The 21701-nt window shown below is 41.4% G+C and overlaps 1 protein-coding gene across 5 annotated transcripts in view; it reads right to left on the reverse strand.

Moving 5' to 3' along the window:
- Window positions 1-21701, reverse strand: part of il1rapl1a (interleukin 1 receptor accessory protein-like 1a) — a 430524-nt gene that overhangs the window by 162685 nt on the left and 246138 nt on the right. The window lies entirely within an intron of this gene.

Raw genomic sequence — 21701 nt, forward strand, 5'->3', positions numbered from 1 at the left:
GCAATATCCAAACACGCAACCACTGTGAAATTTGGGAATGACCTGTAAAATATCTCCATAAATGATGTCAGGCTCCTCCAAGTGCTGAGGGTGCACCACAGCTCCAATGTCAAAGAGTGCAAGGGCAGTTCGTTAACTGGGAATATGCCTGGAGCTCTTGAAGCAAGGCGTGCTCCTGGTGTAACACTTGTACGGACAGATATTTTTCCTCAGGCTCTGAGCTAACAGGCTGGGTCAGCTACAATCCATTTTTTGGAGATACTCCATCCTGACTGGACCGAGAGTTTGGCCTACATGTCCACCTAGGATAGTGTGCATACTACAGTGAAAAGTAGAGCTCATTTTGCAATAAAATCACATGCAAAACAGATGGAAACTATCTCCCGGCCTAATTTTATAAATGTATACTTCAGCTTCTGCTGTATAACAAAGTGCAGAAGAGGAAAAAGTGAGGCAGAGGGCAGCTGAAAGGGCATTTGACAAGAATCAGAGACAGTGGCACAGCCCCTCAGGCACACGGGTCTGTTTTAGTTCTCGCCAGCAGATCTCTCCTAATTCCCAAGCTAGCGGAGGTTAACCTATGGCCAGCTATCAGTCTCAGACTAATTAGCTACCATTTGTTTATCCAGCAGGTGCATATTAGGGAGTACATGTGTGTGCAAGTGTAACCGGAGAGATTGAGAGAGAGCGAAGGGTGATGGTGTGGTGAGATAAAGTAATAAGAACCCCGCTGCGTGCCAGTCTGTGAGTGATACAGAGCCTCACAGGGACAGCTATGCTTGTAATTAATACTCTTAATTACCAGGGAAGTAATGTGTGTCTTAGTGTGTGTGTGTTTGCATGAGCATGCATTCCCTATACGAATGGTTGTCTGCCTAATTATGTCTGTTAATTACCAGTAGGCTAAGCCACAAATGTGTGTGCACTTACATATGAATGTGAGAGAAACAGAAAGTGTGTGTGCGGGGTGTAATGTGTGAAACCCTGTCTAATTATCACTCCTAATAACGAGAGCAGGGCCCCTATAGATGAACACAGGCACATGTGCACTCTTATGTGTTCACACGCACTCCTCACGACTTTAAACTTGATTATGCAACTGTTAACCACCTTAGTAATGAACACCGTTAATTATTAAAGCACAGAGGACAAGCTGTTTTTGGCAATTGAGTCGTATGGCTGAATTATTTAAATATCACCCCAAAACAAGGAAAAAAAATCTTAATTTTCCATTTCCAATGGGGCACAATCCACTTCTGTTGGTGCATCTATCTCCTTTGAAGATTTAAAGGTTCTGTATGTAGGCTAACTTTTATAAAGCCCTGCAGTCTGTATTCTGTTGCTAGCAATTCATAGCCACAAGTGAGCACTTTGGCACCACCAAAACAGTGATTAAAAACAAGACTGGCTATGATTGACATTATGAACAACCAATGGCAGATCTGTGTAGCTAAGTTACAGCTAGCCGGCTAACCTTAGCTCAAGTTATGGTTAGCTCATTCTACTGCATTGCTCTTGGTTACAAGAAAGCACTTTGTACCATTACATCTGTTATTATTGAGTCATAATACATAAGTTAGTATCATGTATTGGGGTGAGGGAAAAAAAAACGATAATCGATAAGTATCGCGATAATTTTGTGTGGCAATACTGTATCGTCACACAGTGCCAATTATCGATTTTTTCAATTATATAAATTATCGATATTATAAATACAAATTAAACTTTAGGTAGCCTACAAGTATAATTTAATCAACTGCTTCTTCAGTCCACTAGATACAGTTTGCTGCTGCACAAAAATGGCTGTAGTGAGATGAACAGACTGAAAACTTTATCTTACTGGGTAAAAAAATGTTTTCCTTTGGGGACAAAATTTACAGTTCAAAGAAGATAATACATCACAATATATTTTATTGCAAGACTCAGCATATCGCAACGCATTTAAAATTGCAATAATACTGTATCATGACTTAAGTATCGTGATAATATCGTATCGTGGATCCTCTGGTGATTCCCACCCCTATTATGTATCAAGCCAACAAATCCAGTCAGATAAGTTAGTATTTTACTAGCGACAGCGTTAGCAAGCAAGAAAGCTGAAGTAAAAATCCATTCATTTACCACTGGGATACTACTTCCTTCGAAAATAGAGTGGACAGCAGCTCGGACCTTAACCCCTGCAGCAACTCAAAGTTAGCCAGTGTAAACTCCAGCCGTGGGGTCCACAGCAGGCTGGTGGCAGGCGGCAGCGCAAGGTCTAATCCAGTGGTTCCCAACTGGTCCAGCCACATTCTCCAGACTTCTGCATTGTCAGCACTTCAAAGTCAACACGGTTTCATATATTCAGCATCATACTTGTGTTCGGCCATGCCGTCATGCTAGTTTGCTGTGTCTGTCCAGTAGCTGACCATTAGCCACTCAATCTACAGCAGGAAACGGCCCTTTTTTTTTTATGAACCTGACACATTGACAAGTCACTTGAGGTCCATTTCAAATGGACCCGTGACCCACCAGTTGGGAACCACTTGTCTAGTCCAGGCAATGGCAGCAACAGAAAATGTACCAATCCAGTGATCAGACCCTGACACTCAGTCTTGCTCTGGCTGAATTCAAGTTGCTACAGAGTGTTAAGTGAAGGACCATAACCAGGCCGCAGTCTTTTACATGTAAGTCAGTCCACAGGTTGCTATAGGCAACCAAGAAAGTCTAAGTTGCATTACAACCAATTTAGCCATTAGCAATGAAACACTTTTTATACATGTAATAAGCTACACGCAGAAGAGGACAATAATTCAATACAATCTAATCATGAGAGAAATACTGAAACACATACATTCCTCCCCTGACATTAGACTGAGTTTCCACTGAAGGCAGCAGGTAGGTCCTCTGCCCTCTCTGCATATCAATCTGCTAATCAGCGGGGACAGCAGAGGCTTCATTCAGCCTTTTCTTTATTCAGCCTCTACACCTCTAATGGATATGACCTCTGCCTCTCACTCACTCTCTCCATCCCTGCCCTCCCTGCCACAACAAAAACTGTTTATTCTAACGAGCTTGTATCCCGATTCACAATGAAAGAAAACATTTCATTCAGTGGCGGCGCGCCTGTCAGTTTCTCTCACCATGCAGATCTGCAGACACGTGCTGTCCGAGAAACAAACTCCGCATGCATAAGGCCATGTAAACACACACACACACACACACACACACACACACACACACACACACACACACACAACAAGGAGGCCTTTCATTCCTCACAGACCTCCAGATGGGAGTTGTTTAATGCGGTGGCCTTTTGTGGGGAAACCATATTTATGTCTGAAACTCAAAACGGTTTTATCAACTCAATTAGAGGCTGACATTTCCCACATCCCCACGCTGGGCTGGAAAATCAATGCTTCCCACTGGAGGAATACTGCAGTCCTCACCTCTCACTCTCCCTCTGCTGACAGCACATCCACATCCACATCCACACACAAACACAGGATCTCTCCCTGTTCCTCACTGCACCTCTGGGATGTCACACCTTTAGCGATTCTGTTCAGCCGATCTTAAACAAGCCCATAGTGGTGAAGGATGTTTCCATATGGACACATTCCCACATGGCTGTCAGACTGAGAGGCCTGTGCCCCAACAAATCTTACTGCAGCACTGTAAGCTGCAGCACTCTTTCACTGGCGACTGCTGCTGCTCTGCTGCTGCTTCTGCCCTAACACTGCTACAGCACATGATGTGTAGGGCATAGGTATGGCTGGTGCAAGGAGGAATGTCAAGCTGTAGGATATGTGTGTATGGCTCACAGAAAACTTATTACATTCTGCATCTAGGCAGACCTGTCCGTCTTCCTGTGACATTAAACCAAAGCAATAAATACAGACCCCTGAGCTACAATAAATTTACCTACATCCATGCAAGCAAATGCACACTCACAACAACCCAACACACAAACATACACAACCACAGAGCGGGCTACATGTCATCTGAGTCACCCCCCCACACGCCCCCCCTACCCTAATAATCAAATTCCCATTATCCTTTCACAACAGTATATCACTCAACTGTGCTTCGCTTTCCTACTCGCATGTGTCTCATGCCGCCCCTCTCTTCTCTCATCACTACCTGCTCTCCTAATGAAGTGTAATTATCAGATGTTGGGTGGGCGGCAGGGTTCTCACAGGCCAGGAAGACATTCAATGATCTATATGTGGATAAGGACTCTTAATAACTTTCTGTCTCTCTCATTCTCTTTCTCTCCTCCTCACCCACTCCGTATACATGAGTCCACATCTCTGTCTCCCGATCCAACCAACTCATTCCTCCTGGCTTTGGCACTGATCTCTTTCCCTCCTCCACTCCTGGTTTGCTGGTTTTAACTGATATTTAAAACAATAATGACTAATTCTCTTTTTAGTCAGTACGCTGTGTAATTCATTTTCATATGAAACAGAGCATTACCTTATAGAAACATACTGCGTGAGCAATAAACCTTGTGGCAAAGAAATGACCAGCAAGAACCACCTGTTCATTCTTGGCAAAGGCTAATCTTGTACTATAGATCTCTATGGTTGTCCAGCTCTACTAGTGTGAACACTGCGGCTGACCTCTACAGGTAACTGCTCAGAATCTATAATAAATGGTTCACTGTGCTACTAAGACCTGGGATAAGATAAAAACACCACCCATAATGTTTTGTGAAATTACATATTAGATGATGGTATGTGATGATTCGATGTGTAGAATAGTAAATGCACAACAAAACATTCTTGCATTAGGTTTCAAAATAAGCTCAGGTATCTTTAACAATCTGTGAAGCCTGTTACCTGTCCATCATCTTTCTCTACTCTAACTTCTGCTCCATTGACCAATCAACATCTGTTGATTGGTCAATGGAGGACGGTCACTCTGCTCAGGGCTGAGCTGTGGCTGGTTTTGAGGCTAATGTAACCACTGTTCATACTGTGGAGAGTTTTATTAGTAAACTGTAACTAAGAAAAAATAATTCAATTCACTGGGCCGACTGCCGGCAACCTTTAAGGTGGAACGTCTACTTGTAATGTTACTTGATGTATGAGTTGACGACCTGAATCCATCAACACACTTTAAATTTCACTGTGACAACTTTTTTATTTTATTATTTTATTTTTTTTTAATTTTTTTTTATATGACACACTTTTAGTAATGAGTGGATCTTCAAGTGTATATATGTTAATTTCGGCAGGGTTATGTGAAAGGCATATATTCTAATACTCACTTGGAGGAAAAAAAGCATCGCAGAGTGTTGTTCCTGTGGGCTCCGGCAACACTAAACCCCTGAGCTTGCCTGAGAAGGACTAAATGCACAAAGCTGCTATCTTTAAATATCCCATGGAGAGAGACTCTCACTGCAGCCTGTTGTGTTTTGTTCTGAAAATGTTGGCGTGCAGCCTCGTTCTGTGGACGATAACGAGGTGCAGACTTCCACCTGTGTCACCGGTAATGAGGAAATACAGTGAGTGCTGGACGGAGCAGTGAGTGACAACAACCCCGCCCACATTTTAGAGTACAGTTTGCAGTGCAAACACTAGGGTCTAGGTACCATGTCTGAAGGGTTACTGTTGGTTCCAAAGGTACCATACTGAAAGTGTTTGGTGGAAACGGGGCTTTAGTGCATGTGAGTCCCTGTGTGAGTATTCCAGCAGTTAGCAAATCACTGCCACTCTGTGGTGCGCTCATATGGCAGTTACCGCTGAGAATACTGTCCCAACCTACGGAGGCGGAACAGCAGTGTTGTGGATGCGTAGTGCCCACCCCTTCATGAATTGAAGTAAACAGGGCCTGTGTTTGGCAAAAGCAAAATTATATCAAAACATCCTTTTACAAACACTCACAGAACTTGTACAGTATAATCCAAGTCTTATTTATACAGCATATGCTCAGTACTTTGCAAACACATGCATTTTTGCTAAAACATTGAAATATAAAACACTTCCCCCAACGAGTAGCGCGCCCTCAGTGTTTCTGAGCACGTGCGTGAGTATGAGCAGAATTTAAATCCAGGACTTGGCCATGCATGAGACCGTTTGTGCAGAGGTGTTTCAAATAGTATGGGGTTTTTTTTGCATGTGTTTGGGAAGTACTGGGCACACAACTGGATAAATCAGACTTGGATTATACTGGATGAGTTGTTTGAAAATTTGCAAACAGATGTTTTGACATAGTTTTGCTGTTGTTCAACATGGACCCCGATGACTATAACTCATGAAGAATGCTCGACACTTTTGGATTCTCTGTTCATGTTAAAGCCATGTTAAACGTTTTCTTCATGAATTCAATGTAACACAAGGTGAGTAAATGATATAAAAATGGTCATTCTGCTGGTAAAGTATGTTCTTAATACAGGATCAACACAGCTGTCCTCAACCTACATCTAAACCTGTGGTGGAAGAATTCTGGTTTCTCTGTAAATCACTGTCTTTTTCTTTTTAGCCAACAGTGTGCCCGTCTGTGCTCTGACTCTGAGTCTTTCCTCTAGGCTAAGACTTGTTGTCCTCAAAATAGTGGTCGGTGTTCAAAGCATCCAACCTGGGTGAACTCTGCATGACTTTTAAGTATTTCCATCCACCTGTTTCTCTATTCATTTTCAACTGATTCAGTTCAGACAGAAAACAAACAAATGGATCTGTGTGAGCTCAGTGACTGACTCGGGCCTTTGAAGTCGAAATGACATTTGCTGCAAGATTCAACGAACTGCAACCCGATAAGAAAAATAAGCCTCTGTGTCATCAATCTTTTGTTGTCGGGGATCCGCAACATGAGAACAAACTGAGTTAATGTCGCCTGGCTTTGTTTTGGTCTCCTCTGGCTCCGGTGGGGCCAAGATGTGGTTTAACAGGAACTGACACGACCTGAATTAACAACGGTACCAGAGGTTTCTTTCATGTGGGTGGAAAATTCACAAATAATCCGTAATTTATTCATGTTTTGAGTCAGAACCGACATCAACTGAAAGGTTATCCTTGCAATATTTTATGAATATAAATAATGCATGCGTGTATTACACATTATATGTTGCACTGAGGCATGGTTGTGTATTAATGTTCCATTTCTTGTCTTTGTACGACTCTAAGTAACTTAATATCTTAAGTTTTAATCTCTGTGCCACTCCATATTTCTCTGTTCAGAATCATTCAGTCTCACTGACAGTTAACGGTTGTTCATTTATATGCAAATGTGGAACAATACTGATCATTTCTTTCTAAAAATGGTGAACTACCTTTGCTGTCTATCCAAAAAAAAAAAAACTCTAGACAGAGAGCTGCTCTCAACCTATATCTACCTTCCTGTCTGTCTGTCATGACTGAATAAAAAATATAGTAACAAAGGTATAGATATAACTTAAAAACACTATCTTGTGCTTATTGCTTTTATTTAAATCCATTTACAAAACCCCTCAATGGTTATTACCTTATTCATTGTATTCTTTCTTCAACTTCCTGTATACTATCTGTTGTTTTATGGTTTATTGCAATGTGATCTCATTGCTACTCATCATATTGTGCCGCTTGAGCAGAAGCCCCAGCATTACTAAAAGAGCAGCCTTTGGTGTTGTATCTTGACGCAGAAGGTGTTTGTTGTTAGGCTTAGGCAACAAACTATTCTGTAATGGTTGGGAGAAGAACACAGATGATGCTAAGAAACACCCAGCTTCAAATGGCATGGAGGCAGTAAGGCTGCTCGACTAAAAATTTTCCTAGTTGACCAATAGTCATCATTTAGGGCCATCAGTCGACTAGTTGTCCGCATGTTTACGATATTAATTTAATTATTAAATGATATATTTATGGCAGGGCAACACAATGGTTTGAGTTGAAGGCGTGAGAAAGAATAGTATCAGTAACATTGTTAACACTGTGCTACATTACAGAGAAATACAAACCGTACTAATGAACCTTCATTAATATAGGCCTATATTTTATCTACAAGTGCACGTCACACACTGAGCGAGCCGCCTGTTAATGACGCTGTGGGCTAATGGGCATGTAGCTACTTCCATGTTTCAGATGATACGTCATGTTTGTAGTCGACCAATGAAGATGAGTTTACATATCACCTTGGGTTCGTCCTTCACCTTCTCAAAATGATCCCACACTTTGGATTTCCTGCCCAACATGTTATTAACTAGCCTGTGGAATAACCGCAGGTACCAGCCCTGGAAATTAGAGGCCGTACACATGGTGCGTCTTCAACTGCCTCTTCCTGTGCCTGTCCTTTCAAATTAAATTCCCACATGGTCCAGTCATATAGGTTTTAATTTATTTTGACAAGGCGCAGGTCCTAATAGAGTTTCACAATTATTTCTTTTCTGCGATCAAGCGACCACTGAAATCTTGCCAACTAATGACCTTTCTAGCTTTGAGTGGCTTAACAGGGCCATAAAAAGAGGTTGGCAGTTAAGTTTAGGCTACAAAACTACTTAGTTATGGTTAGAAAAAGAACCTGGATGCTGCTAAAAATCACCCAGCTTTGGCTATGGTTGGGCAAACATCACAGTGGATGCTAAAAAACACCTGGCTTCAAGCACAGCGATAAGACATGGTTGGCGGTTAGGGTAAGGCAACAAAACAACTCAGTCATGGTTAAGAAAAGATCACAGATGTTGCTAAGAAACACCCAGCTTAGAGTGGCATGAATGAGATGGTAAGAAAAGGTTGGTGGTTGGGTTTAGGCAACAAAACTACATTTTTATGGTTGGGAAAAGACTGTAGATGTTGCCGAAATACATCCAGCTTTAAGTGGCATGAACGAGGCAGTCAGAGGTTAGGTTTAGGCCACAAAACTACTTGGTTATGGTTAGGAAAAGAACCCAGACGCTGCTTAAAATCACCCAGCATGAGTGTCAAGAACGCGGCATTAGAGGGGGTCAGGAGTTAGATTACTTGGTTAAGGTTAGGTAAAGCTCGCTCGCTTTGAGGGGCAAGAATGCGGCGATAGGAAGGGGTTGGCGGTTAGGGTAAGGCAACAAAAACTACTTGGTTTTGGTTAGGGAAAAGATTGTCAATGTCACTAAAAACACCAGGCTTTGAGGGGCAAGAATGCGGCAGTAGGAAGGGGTTGGCGGTGAGGGTAAGGCAACAAAAACTACTTGGTTATGGATCGGAAAAGACTGGCGATGTCACTAAAAAACACCTGGTTTGTAGGGACACAAACAAAGGCTGCGGTGTATCGCTCTTTAAACTACATCCATTGCCCTGAGCAGCTAATAATGACATGGATCTGTTTACCTTGAAGTTGATGGATAGCCCACCATGTCTCACATAGAAGCTAAACCGCCTGGGCAGCGACCATGGCAGCACTGCCTTGGGGCATATTTTGACGTGGGAGTGAGACAAGGCTGTTTATAATTAGTTAGGGCTATAGAAGGGAATCCTCACACCTATTCCTGCTTGTTAGTACTGAACGTAAAGATTAAATGACTAAAATTCTTTAAAAATATCTTAACTTGAGTAGTACGAGTAATTCTTGGGGGGAAGGATGAATATCACTGCCCAATTTCATGCCATCTGGTCAGTAGTTGTTGACATATATGGCTCTAAGACAAATTGCTGGACAGATCAACCAAAGTGTTGCAGAAATGTACCAGACTATTAACACTGTCACCCACTGCTTCTGTTTCACCTTCGTTTAAACTCTACCAAATGTGTGGAGAAGTATTCACATAATTATAACAAAGGATTGGAAGAGCAGACAGAGAGAAACAACAGAGAGACGGAGGCAAGTGAAACAGTGATGGGATGGGATGTGAAGGCTGCATATGCAAAGCAAACAAGCAGCATGTCTGCCAGGCCTGCTGCCACACAGCTTCCCACCGACTCAAACCCCCACCTGAACAGCCCAGTGCCAGACTTGGAATCTGTGCCCGCCGCCGTGGCTATTGTAGCCCAAATCTGGCTGCTTCTGCTAATTGTTCAAAGAAGTATTGAGTAATTTACCCTGGATTTGCTTCTTTCGCAGCCTTGCTATTTTGTTTGTAGAGAATTCCAGCTCATTTTTTCTCTCTGTAGCTTTTTCTCGTCGTAACTCACAGAAAACGCAGATATTCCCAGAGCTTTTACACCAGAGGTTTTCAAACGGTGAGTCACATCCCCCCGGGGATGGAGAGGCATGAGGTAAAGATACTGAGTAAGGTGAAAGGGACAGGTGTGTGCTGGGGTTTTAAAACAAAGGGAAGCAAGTTGTTGTAGTTTTGCCTGCTGATTTTGCCTGCTGAACAACACGGTCAGCAGTTGGACTCAGCTCATGTAGGCAATTAAGGCATTTTAAATACATTAGAGACCGACTGCTGCAATTTGTGTCAAAATCCTGCTTCTTATCAGAGTCATAAGACACAGATAATACACATATTTAAAGATTCAGCGTGAGTTACACTTGCTGAGGATTATCTCAGTTGTCTGTTGCGAATAAATGACCATCAATCTGCTCAGAAATCATAAAAAATTCTCCTTACATGCCTGAGAATCACCACGTTTTAAAGTTTTCTTCAGTATCAATGTAATAAAGTCATAGTTGTCTGAACACTGCAAGCGAGAACTGCTAATGGCTAATTCTGCATACTTTTAATTATGCTAATTTGTCCAAATCTGAACAAACAGGGCTTGAGTTGCAAGGTTTCACTCCCACACACACACACCTCCAAAGCCCCCAAAATATGGGAAATGTAGTTTCAACACTAACAGCATGATTATCCCCTAAATAGAAAGGCTAATAGGAGTTACAAAATCCATTAATTATTAACTTAAAACTTAATGTGAACATCATCTTCGGGGAGGGAGCAATAAAATCGGTTTGACCTCTGAATATAACGGCCTGTTTTGCTCTGATAATGTCCTGGTAACATTCTTGTACTTGTTTTTTGAAAGTGTCCTATTACCACAACCTTTTGGAAATGTGTTAATTCCACTCCGGCTGATTTACTACAATTTAATTATGTTCCAGACTCTGCCTTGTGTCTGTAACAACAAATCTTTCACACTTAATCAGAGAAGAACGCTTCTTCTTTTCTCCCTTCTGGGTTTACAGTGCTGCGACTAAAATATCTATGAAACACTGCAGACTGTGAACACGGAGTGTCTCGCTGCGAGATTAAACAAGGCCCGCCCTCAGACTGAACAAGCGTGGACTAAGATGGCCACCGCTATTAGGAACCTTGTCTAATGAGTAAATGTATGATAATGAACTTTCTTAATGTCTGCTGTAATGGATGTTCTGCTCCAATGGCTGTGCTGCATACATTCTTACAGACATATAAAACAAACACATCCAATCTTCCTCCTTCAAAAAAAGAGCCCTAATTATTATGAACAAACCATGTATAGAGAGCCAACTTAACAAATTAAAAGCACAAATATTTGAAGACCTGGTTGTCTTAAAAGGGGTCAAATCATGTGCAGAGCTAACAGTATCCAAGAGTTGTTTCAAATGAGACAAATTCAACACAATTTGAGTTTTTATGTTCAAGAAACAACTCGTGCAAAATATCTAATGCAACATATTATATTACAGTCAAAGGAGTTAATTTATGGAGCAACTGTAGTGAAAACACACAGAACATTTAACAAATTAAAAAAAAGAGAGATATAAAAACAACATTTGATTGAATGCATATGAGGTGGATGATTGAAAAGGGGAACTGACAGTTTTTTTGTTTGTCTGTTGTTTTTTATTCTGATTGATCTGTTTTTCTGTAGTTTTGAATCTTTTTTTTTTTTTTTTAATGAGATTGATTTGATTGAGGTATGTGTGGGAAACACTGTGCCAGAACGTGGGAAGAGTCATATTTAATCTAAAATTTGTTGATTAAATATTATAAAAGATGCATGATTTGGTAAGTATTTACTTCTTCCTACTCCTTTTTGGATGTGAAATACCTCTGTTTGAAATACTTCTTTACTGAATATGTTTGCTCGGTAGGTGGGTGGGTGGGTGGATGGATGCTTGGCCTCGTGAATGGAACACTTACATTTAAAAACACCCAGATGGAACTGTTGATAGGAGCACCGTTCTCTGCAGTTTCTGTAGTAAGAAACTTTTGTACCATGGGAGTACTTCAAGCCTGAAATATCACCTCAACGCAAAGCATTTAGTAGCGAACCCAAAGGTCTGGGCTAGCACAGCCTCTGATGCTAGCACTAGCAGCCAGCCTCATCAGGCCACACTCAACCAGGCGTTCAAACTGAGTAAGTCTACCTGTGACCAACTAACTAACTCCCTTGCAAAATGGATTGCAATGTCAAAATTCATTTGAATTGAAACTGTTAAATACTTTCACAGCAAATGCTGATGTATGTGATTAATTCAGATTAATTAATCACAGAGTCACAAAGCATGAAATTAATTGGATTACTTTTTTAATCACTTGACAGCCCTAATATATAAACATATATGTGCAAAATAAATCTAAATCAAATCTAATTTAAAACATAATCACATTTTTTTTTCTCTTCCTCCCTTTATTTTATATTTATTTATTTATTTCCAGGTTGTTCTATATTATTGCTGTTGTGCTTGGCAATGAATAGCTGCACCATCCCTATATGTTCCCTGTGGATTAAAGCCTGTATTCTCATTTAGTTGTTGGCTATACCTGTGTGTGAGCGTGTGTTTGCCCACATCAGTATGATACACTCATCATGTGCATGTGAATTTAATCAGAGAGCCTCCGTTCCTCTGCATCTCGCTTTATTAATGTTGGTTCCTGACATTATTTGCAGTGCACACACTAAATTGTGCCATAATGCACAGAAGTGTTACATTAAACTACTGAACCTGCACCTGAAGACCACAAAAAGGATATACAGTAGGAACAACAGGGAAATGAGGTAAATCTAATTTGTGGTGGTGGATCTTGACATTTGCATACATATTGGCAGAGTAATTTCAGAGGCAACATGAAGCTTTCAGAGATAAACCTGAAACAATACCTTAAAAAATGAAGCAAATCCGCAACAATGGGATTTGCCCCACGGAATCTAAGCAGGTGTTCAAAAGGAAACGGCAGGAAAACGTATTCAAGGCTGAAATAACTAAGTAAAACAGGATGGAATCAAATCTACATACACAGTATTAAAAGTAGTTTATTCGCAAATGATAGAAACTTTCAAGTTTGCCTGAAGGTGACGGTCCTGTGTCTATTGTTTCACATAGAATCCAGGGTGAGTTTGTTGCCCTTGACCAAGTTCAGCACAGCTCACAGATCCTTTTAATAACTCTCCAATTGACTTCAAATTAACCAGAACCCGTTATAGAACAGAAATTTCCCCTGTTGTGTGAGAAAGGGTGTCAGTGAGACATTAGCTTTTTGACTTTCTCTCTCTCGCTCTGTCCCTCGCTCATCCTTTCTTCCTTTCTCTTGATGATAAAGGGCTCTTTTTAAGGAGAACAGAAAGCTTGTCAGGATTTGGCCAGCTGGAGAAAGTCATTTGAGGCCCAAATTGATGCGCTCGGGACTCTCAATGGTATCTCTCCAATAGTGGGGGCAGCGTAGAGGGAGATGTGGTGGCCGGGACATTGTTCCTCGTAAATGGCTCTTTATTTCATAGGCGAAGTTGGGAAATGAGCAGCGCCGTTCATGGCTGCTGCCGCCGCCGCCACCGCTGCACTAGGGAGGACGGCCATGCGTAAAATAGAACAGTAAGAAACAGGAGCCCCTAATATCTTAACAACTAAAACAGCTCTCCTACATCACGCGCGGTTTTACTGGTAATGGAAACACATGCAAATAAAGTCCCTGCAAGTTATAAAGTCGAGGCTGTGTGCGAACACCATCCATCATGCAGACGGGGCGCAGGCAGGTTACATAGACATGAATCCATACACGGCATGACTGGCTGAGCCAAGCCCTTTGGACCATGACTGGGAGAAGAAGAGAAGCATTTCAAATCAGAAGATAGCCAAATGCAAAGTGTGTGTGCACATATGGAGTAATCTGTGTGTTTGTCTACGCAGGTGTCAGTCTGTTGTGTAGAAGTATTAAAATGCCAGTAGTTTCTCCTCTCTCTCTCTCTCTCTCTCTCTCTCTGTCTTTGTGTATGTGTGTGTGTGTGTGTGTGTGTGTGTGTGTGTGCTGGTGCTCTCCATTGTGCAGCTGTGATCCATGAGATTCAGGCTGAGCTGTCACTCCGCTAATCTCCCCCAGTAGAAATACAGCTTGGAAAATGTCATCTGAACATTCCGAATTGTGTTTACACTCGCTGCAGGTTCCATCGCTTCTAATTTGACAAGTCATTATCACCCATGCTCCTCTCCCTCTTCCCTCTCGCGGCCTGAGACACAAAAATAAAAAGGAGGAGGAGGAAGAATGAAGGAGATAAAACAAGGGCATTAAATTCCTCTCACAGACGTACAATTGTGCTCCCAATAATCAGGTAATCTAAACTCCTCGGCTCAAAATAAGGGAAGGGATTATTGTTAATTTTGTTAATTTACATAGGCTACTCTGCTTCTGATGTGTCTGTGATCTTCACATCTTTCAAAAAGTCCGTCCCCGAGGCCTGCTTACAAAAATATAAAACACAAAAACTAGACAGAGAGCCCTCCTGGTGACGTTGTTGGCTGTGTGGTAGAAAGCAGCAGCTGGTGGCTATATGTGTGTTGGGGGAAGCACATGGCTCTCAACACCCTGAGGCCTGCAGTAAAGTTAGCAGTGACAAGGACTGCAGTACTGTGGGGATTTAGGGTTGGACAGAAAATGGTGGACCACTGCACACAATAAGTCCTCCAACTTTAAAACAAAATGCTCTGTTGCTCTCCCTCCATGTGTGAGCTTCTTCTCATCTGACGCCACATGACACTAGTATCAATCCCTTATACAGCCCTCAAAACTGATACCTGCTCTTTGACTGGTTGAAGTTTGGTAAGGTTTAAAACCAGCTTGGGAAGCAGATGAATCTGCAAGGTCATATTACATTTGCTTTGGCAGATGTGTCTAGTTCAAATCTGGTTCAAAATGATTTCCATCCAGCCAGATCCTGGGCAATCAACACCATTTATCTAATATGGCCTGGGTTTGATGCAATGATTGACAGAGCAGCGTCAGTGGTCTCCGCTCCAACCAGTGCAATGCACGTGGCTCACGAAACCCAGAACAAACAGTCAAAGGCCATGCTGATAAAATATGAACTGAACTGCTGCATTGCATATTTCTCGTTTCAAACGTTATTACAAATGCATTTTAGTGTACTGTTTAGCTGTAATTTAAGAAAGGTTTGTGATTAAGCTACCATTTCTTTTCCTGCTTGAAAATGCAGAGAGTGCAGACCTCCGCCAAGTAGGTGATATTCCCTCCCCCTCTGCATCAGATTTTGCAGCCTGCATCACAATTGGGTTATCTGCATCACTATCATTATTAGTTAGGTTATATATGCCTTCACCATGGAGACACTGTGGTGTATTTATTTCGTTTTTATTTTGTACCAACACAGAATATAACAACAAACAGACCAACACCGGCGAAAACATAACCTCCTTGGCAGAGGTAATGAAGACATTTTTTCGATCCTACTTTGATCTCCATCACGTCAAAATGTTAAAAAAATATAATGATGTAATATTAATTATGATAAACAGAATATTGTAAAGTACATAGAAATAAAGTACATGGTGAAAAAAACAGTAACAGAAAAGCCGGCTGACAAAATATCCGACATATATGATATTCTATAAAACATATGGGTGGCACGGTAGTGCAGTGGTTAGCATTGTCACCTCTCAGCAAGAGGGTTCTTGGTTTGAACCCAGGGTGGAGTCTGCATGTTCTCCCATGTCAGCGTGGGTTTTCTCTGGGTACTCCAGCCTCCTCCCACAGTCCAAAGACATGCAGGTTAATTGGTGACTAAAATTGTCCGTAGGTGTGAATGTGAGTGTGAATGGTTGTCTGTCTCTATGTGTCAGCCCTGTGATAGTCTGGTGACCTGTCCAGGGTGTACCCCGCCTCTCACCCAGTGTCAGCTGGGATAGGCTCCCACCCCCCGTCACCCCCAATAGGCAGTTACGGAAAATGAATGAATTAATTATATCAGCTTCATCATCCCATTTATCAGTCTACATCACCTATGTTCAGAAATACACTGCATTAACACAGGTAAAACAGAAGAAATCTTAAATACATGTACAGAAATTAGGTCTTTATTAGTTGTGACAATCCAATTCTATCTTTACACTGAAAGATGGGGGGAAGAGGCATCATAAAACAACCACCATTTTGAATTTTAGAGAAAATAAAAAAAATCTAAAATAAATAATCAGAACTTTTTTTTCCCTAGACGCTAGCACGCACATTTATGAGAATTAAAATGTGCTCATAAATATAACAGGTGTGTTTTTATCCCCTTATTGGGATTCGGCTGAGTAACATTTTTAGAATGGTGTTCAGACCCAATATCTGTATTCAAAGTTTATTCTATTTTGCCTTTAATTCAAAGGATCAGTGTTTGTTTTGGGGCGTATCTATTGGCAGAAACGGTGTATAATATTCATGACTACATTTTTATCACTTTATAAGCGCCTGAAAATTAGGAATCACTGTGTTTTTGTTGCCTCAGAATGAACGGTTTATATCTACATACAGAGCAGGTCCTCTCCAATAGAGTCCACCATGTTGTTCTACAGCAGCCCTGAAGGGACAAACCAAACACTGGCTCTAGATAGGGCTATTCTTGGTTTTGCATTTTCATGGCAGCCTCTGTAGATCTCCCACACGCTTGGCACCTGAGAGATGTTTCAGTTCTGCAACCTCACTGGTAGATGCCACTAAATTTTACACTATAGACCTTTGATACTATATATTTTTGAAAATGTGTGGTATAGACTGAAATATGGGAGGATGTAGCTGATATATATATATCGTGTGTGTTATGTATAAATACAGGTGTGGTTTTCACTTTTCAGACATTTTGACCTGATGAAGATCCCAGTAGGATGGAAACTTTTTCTTTTTTTTTGTTTTAATTTTGTGGCATGGAATGAGTGTGTGTAAGTTAAGGGAAAGATCATAGTTTGTACTGTAATAACTTCTTGGTTACAGTAAGAGGCCCCTCATCGCCATGGTAACACCAATACCCACTTCATTAAAGCTAAGGAGCAACTGCAGTCATGATAAAAAGAAATCAGTATTAAATTGCTTGTATACAAACACACACACACACACACACACACACACACACACACACTACAGCTGTGACTTTATTAGGAAGTTGCAGAATATCTTGATGTCTGAGCTCGATAAAATCTGCTCTGTTTAAGAAACAGAAACAGGCGCTCAGTGAACAGACAGCACTGATAAATCCAGACAGAAAAAAAGGAAAAACTTCCTGAAACTGAGCTGTCTCCTCAAAAGTTTACTGGGCCATGGGGTTATGTATCCTCAGGGTTTGAGAATGAGCATTTCTCGTGACCTCTATTACCAGACGTACAACTTACAGCCTGGAGGGGAAGCTCCAAAATACACAATCTGAGTGCAAACAGGGACACACAGAGGAAACGGGGTCTTGAGTAGAAGCTACCACCACTTTTGCTTAAGACTAGAGTTCTGAGACTGGTTGGTTAAGTTTTCTCCTTAAGTATGACACTACAGAGACTTAATTTCGGTTGCACAGAATCCCTGAAGGGTTTCCTTAGTTAAAGAAAAACAATAACTCACTTGGTGCATTGGAAGAGATTTACCGCAGTAAAAGTTGCCTTGGAGATAGATTTTTTGCTTGGACTCACTCTTGTGATGCCTGTTTTCATCTCACAAAGCTGGCTTATAGTTAGACAGTGAAAAGATGGCAGAGGAAAAGAAGTCAAGAAAACCATGTTAGTCAGAGGAGGAAAAGATCAAACTTCTGGAGGGATACAATCATAGAAAGTACAAAGTTAATTTGATCCCTTGATACCACAAAACAGAAAACAACTGGAAGAAACTGCAATGAAAATGAATTCAGTCGAAACTATAGTATAAAATCAAAAGTGTACCCACTGGGTTCTTCTAGTCGAAGAATACTCTTCTTGGGGTGGGTTATGCCTGGTTCACACTACACGACATTTTTGTCTGTTCCAATAGTCAATATGTCAGATTAGGTGATTGTGGAATCATAAAATTGCCGTGACTTGGCCAACAGACATGACACACTACACGATGGTCCACACCAATTATCCTTGGTCGTCTTTCATGACGTGTGATGTCATCAGGTTACCACTGTCTGTTCATGTCCCAGCCGAAATGTTGTTTAATGAAGTAACATTAAAAGCACCACCAGATGTCAGGGGCTACATCTGAAGTATGCAAGTCACTGAATCCTCCAAAACAAGTTCCTGCAAATGTGTCACAATAAAAGCTTATTTAGAAAATGAAGGGATTCTCTCAGCCGAGGTTATGAGGAGCTTTTAATTTAAAACAGATACAGAAGTGTTGAGTTTGAAATGATTGTGCGATGCATTAACTTTATCAAGGCAATATTCATCTTCATCTTCTAACCACTTCATCCTCTTGGGGGTCGTGGGGGGCTGGAGCCTATCCCAGCTGACATCAGGCGAGAGGCAGGGTGCACCCTGGACAGGTCGCCAGACTATCGCAGGGCTGACACATAGAGACAAACAACCATTCACGCTCACATTCACACCCATGGACAATTTAGAGTTACCAATTAACCTAGTCCCCAATCTGCATGTCTTTGGACTGTGGGAGGAAGCCAGAGTGCCCGGAGAGAACCCACACTGACATGGGGAGAACATGCAAACTCCGCACAGAAGGGCTCCCACGCCCGGGATCGAACCGGCAACCCTCTTGCTGTGAGGCAAGAGTGCTAACCACCACACCACCGTGCCGCCCTCAAGGCAATATAAAGAAGATAAAAAGTAAGAATATAAAAATACAGAGGGATTAATAAATAATGGCCCGTTTATAATGTAGTCTGTTTCACATGAAGCTGGTAGCCTCTGCAGTTGTGGTAAGTAAAAGCCACTATTTTTTAATTTTCTTAATTTATATCCTCTGTTATGAACATTCTTTGTTAGCTTGATGCTAATGGCAGTAACGTTAACTCAGCGGGTTGACAAAGTGCCTCTGCTGTGTCACACCATCATTTTTCCCTTTTTACTCTGTGTGGTAACATCTCTAGAGGAAATATCTAAAAGGCTGGGTTGTTGTTGTCATACAGTTGTCTACGACAGCAGATCGCTCTGTTTCTATTGGTCAGAGTGACGGCTGTGATGAAAAGTCGTGAACAACAAAAAGAAAATTAAACATGCTAGACTTTCTGTGAGAACGTCTCCAAGATGTGGCGTCGGTTGGCGTCTACTATGACACACTACATGAGATGGAACGATGGATTATCGCATACGACACTCCTTGTCGTTCACGATCCGAGCCGACACTGTACGACGCTGCATCGGGCTATAATCGGTCTATCGTTTAGTGTGAACCCAGCATTCATTTTTTCATTTATCACCATAAACTCAGTGATGTTGCAGTTAGGATAGATTCAGAGGTACCTTAAGTTTTGTTTTAGATTGCCACCTTGCTTTGGTTGCTAAGGTCTTTTGTACAACAGTCTCGAAATTCCTTAAGTTTAAGACCAAGGAAACAATAAATACTTAAGGGAAATCTTTAAGGACACCTTAAGAAGAAGACTCAAGGGTGTTTTATGCAACCGATTTTATTGTGAAGAAACCTTAACTCGGACTTTATCCGCCCCCCTGGTTTAATCTGTAGATCCCTGTAGATCAGCCCTATAAATCAAATTCCACTGTGACTCAATCCACGGTGCTGAACAGTCATGTGTTTAACATGTGAGTTACTCTAATGCAGACCACAGTATAAAATATTAATGCTTATATGCAGTGGCCTCACTTAGCTGTCAGGCTGGTTGTAAATAAAATGGTATGTCACTTTGGTCATCAATGTACATTTATTCCATTATTAACCATGTTTAATAATATATTGGGATGATTTATTCATCTACGACATTAAGCATCTCTGTCACATTGTAAGTATTTTGTCTCAATAGAAAAACGCTTGTTTTGCTTAAGATTTAAATGCTAATGTCTACATTTGTTTCTGTCTCTGCCATCTGTTTGTCTAGAGCTGTAATTTTTGGGTTGATGGGTATATTGTGTCGTTTTATGTTGAAAATAAAAATGTTGTGTCGTGACTCAGCGTTTAATCCACTCTCAATGATTATTTAACAGTTTTTCATGTTGGGTTTTTCGTGTTTTTCTTTGCTCTGACCTCCAAAACAAATCGAACCTTGCATGAGTGGAAATCTTTCTCAAAAACAAACCAAAATATATAAATAAATAAATGAATAAAATCATGGCCACGGTTGAATAAGAAATGTGACGCTAAATCAAGGTGATAGCAGAGAGAATTGGCGATGAGAGAGAGGGTAGGGGGAGGGTTGGAAGCAATGACCCATCCATCTATCCAGCCAGTAAAGAGACATCTCCAGCGAGGGCGACACTCGGGGCCAGAGACGTTAATGACACTACTGCCCCAGGCTTAGACCCAGGCACCATGCCCACGATCATAAAAACACACACATACACACAGCGCAAGTGATTTCTGTTCAAACTATTCTCTACCTGTATGTCCTCTGCAGAAAGCAAGCTACCATGAAGGACAGACACAAAGTGAGAGCGAGGTCTGTCCATCACCCACACTCATCATCAGATGCTGCTTATTGACTGATAAGTTGAAGTGCTGCTGGTGTTCAGCTCTAATTGTTTTCTCCTATATCACCTCATCTTACCTTACCTCTCAGTTTTCTCCACTCCTTTCTTTTGTTATTGTAGTTTGTGGTGCCAGCGTTGCGTTAAAAAGATGAGAGATCTGTAGAGAGTGACTGCTTATGTAACACAATAAGAGCACTGACACGCTTCTGTCGTGGACAACAAGGCAGTTTAGCAACACACAAATCCCCATAGTGACTACGTTTACATGCACACTAATATTCCACTGTTATTCCTGATATGACAATATTCTGAATTTAATTCAAGTAAAGCAAACAGCATATTCTGTTAGATATTCTGAATAAGGTGTTCTTCCAAATGAAGCATTTTCCGATGAAAGGCCCTTACACACAACAGTCAACAGTTGACCAGCAATCAATGTTGAGCAGTCGTTGAGCATCCATTTCTCTAGTCTGAGATATGTCTTGCACCATTGGCCCTCTTTGGCCCTTGCCCTCAGCCTCTTTTGGCTTTCTTTAGCTGATTTAGCACGTTGAATCAGCGTCAAAGACGGCAGAGCTGGTTGGTGAATGAAATCACTCTCATTGGCACTTCAGCATAGTGCACGAGAAGAGAAACTAAAGTAAGCAATACGCTAAAGTCAAGACGGAGTAAGACAAAAAGATTATTTTTCTTTAGCCATTGAGCTATTTAGCAGAAATGTTTGATGATGATTTGTGTTATTGTTCACTGGCATACAGTAAAATATGCTTTGTTCTTTCAACACTGGATTGTGTTGTTAACGTGCTAACTGGCTAACTAGCGTCACAGTCTTGCAGTTTCTCTTTTTCAGTGACGAATACAGACTACCACTGTCTGCCAACACAGTTTTTTCCTCTCACACAGGCGCAGAACATATGTGCTGGTTGACCGTCAGCTGTAGTGTTTGCGGTGTGTTTATGTGCCACATTTTAGCCGAGACACAGGCGACTTCAGGAACAGTCAGCTTTTCACTGCTA

This window comes from Epinephelus fuscoguttatus, linkage group LG13, assembly GCF_011397635.1.
Source record: "Epinephelus fuscoguttatus linkage group LG13, E.fuscoguttatus.final_Chr_v1".
Taxonomy (NCBI): Eukaryota; Metazoa; Chordata; class Actinopteri; order Perciformes; family Serranidae; genus Epinephelus; species Epinephelus fuscoguttatus.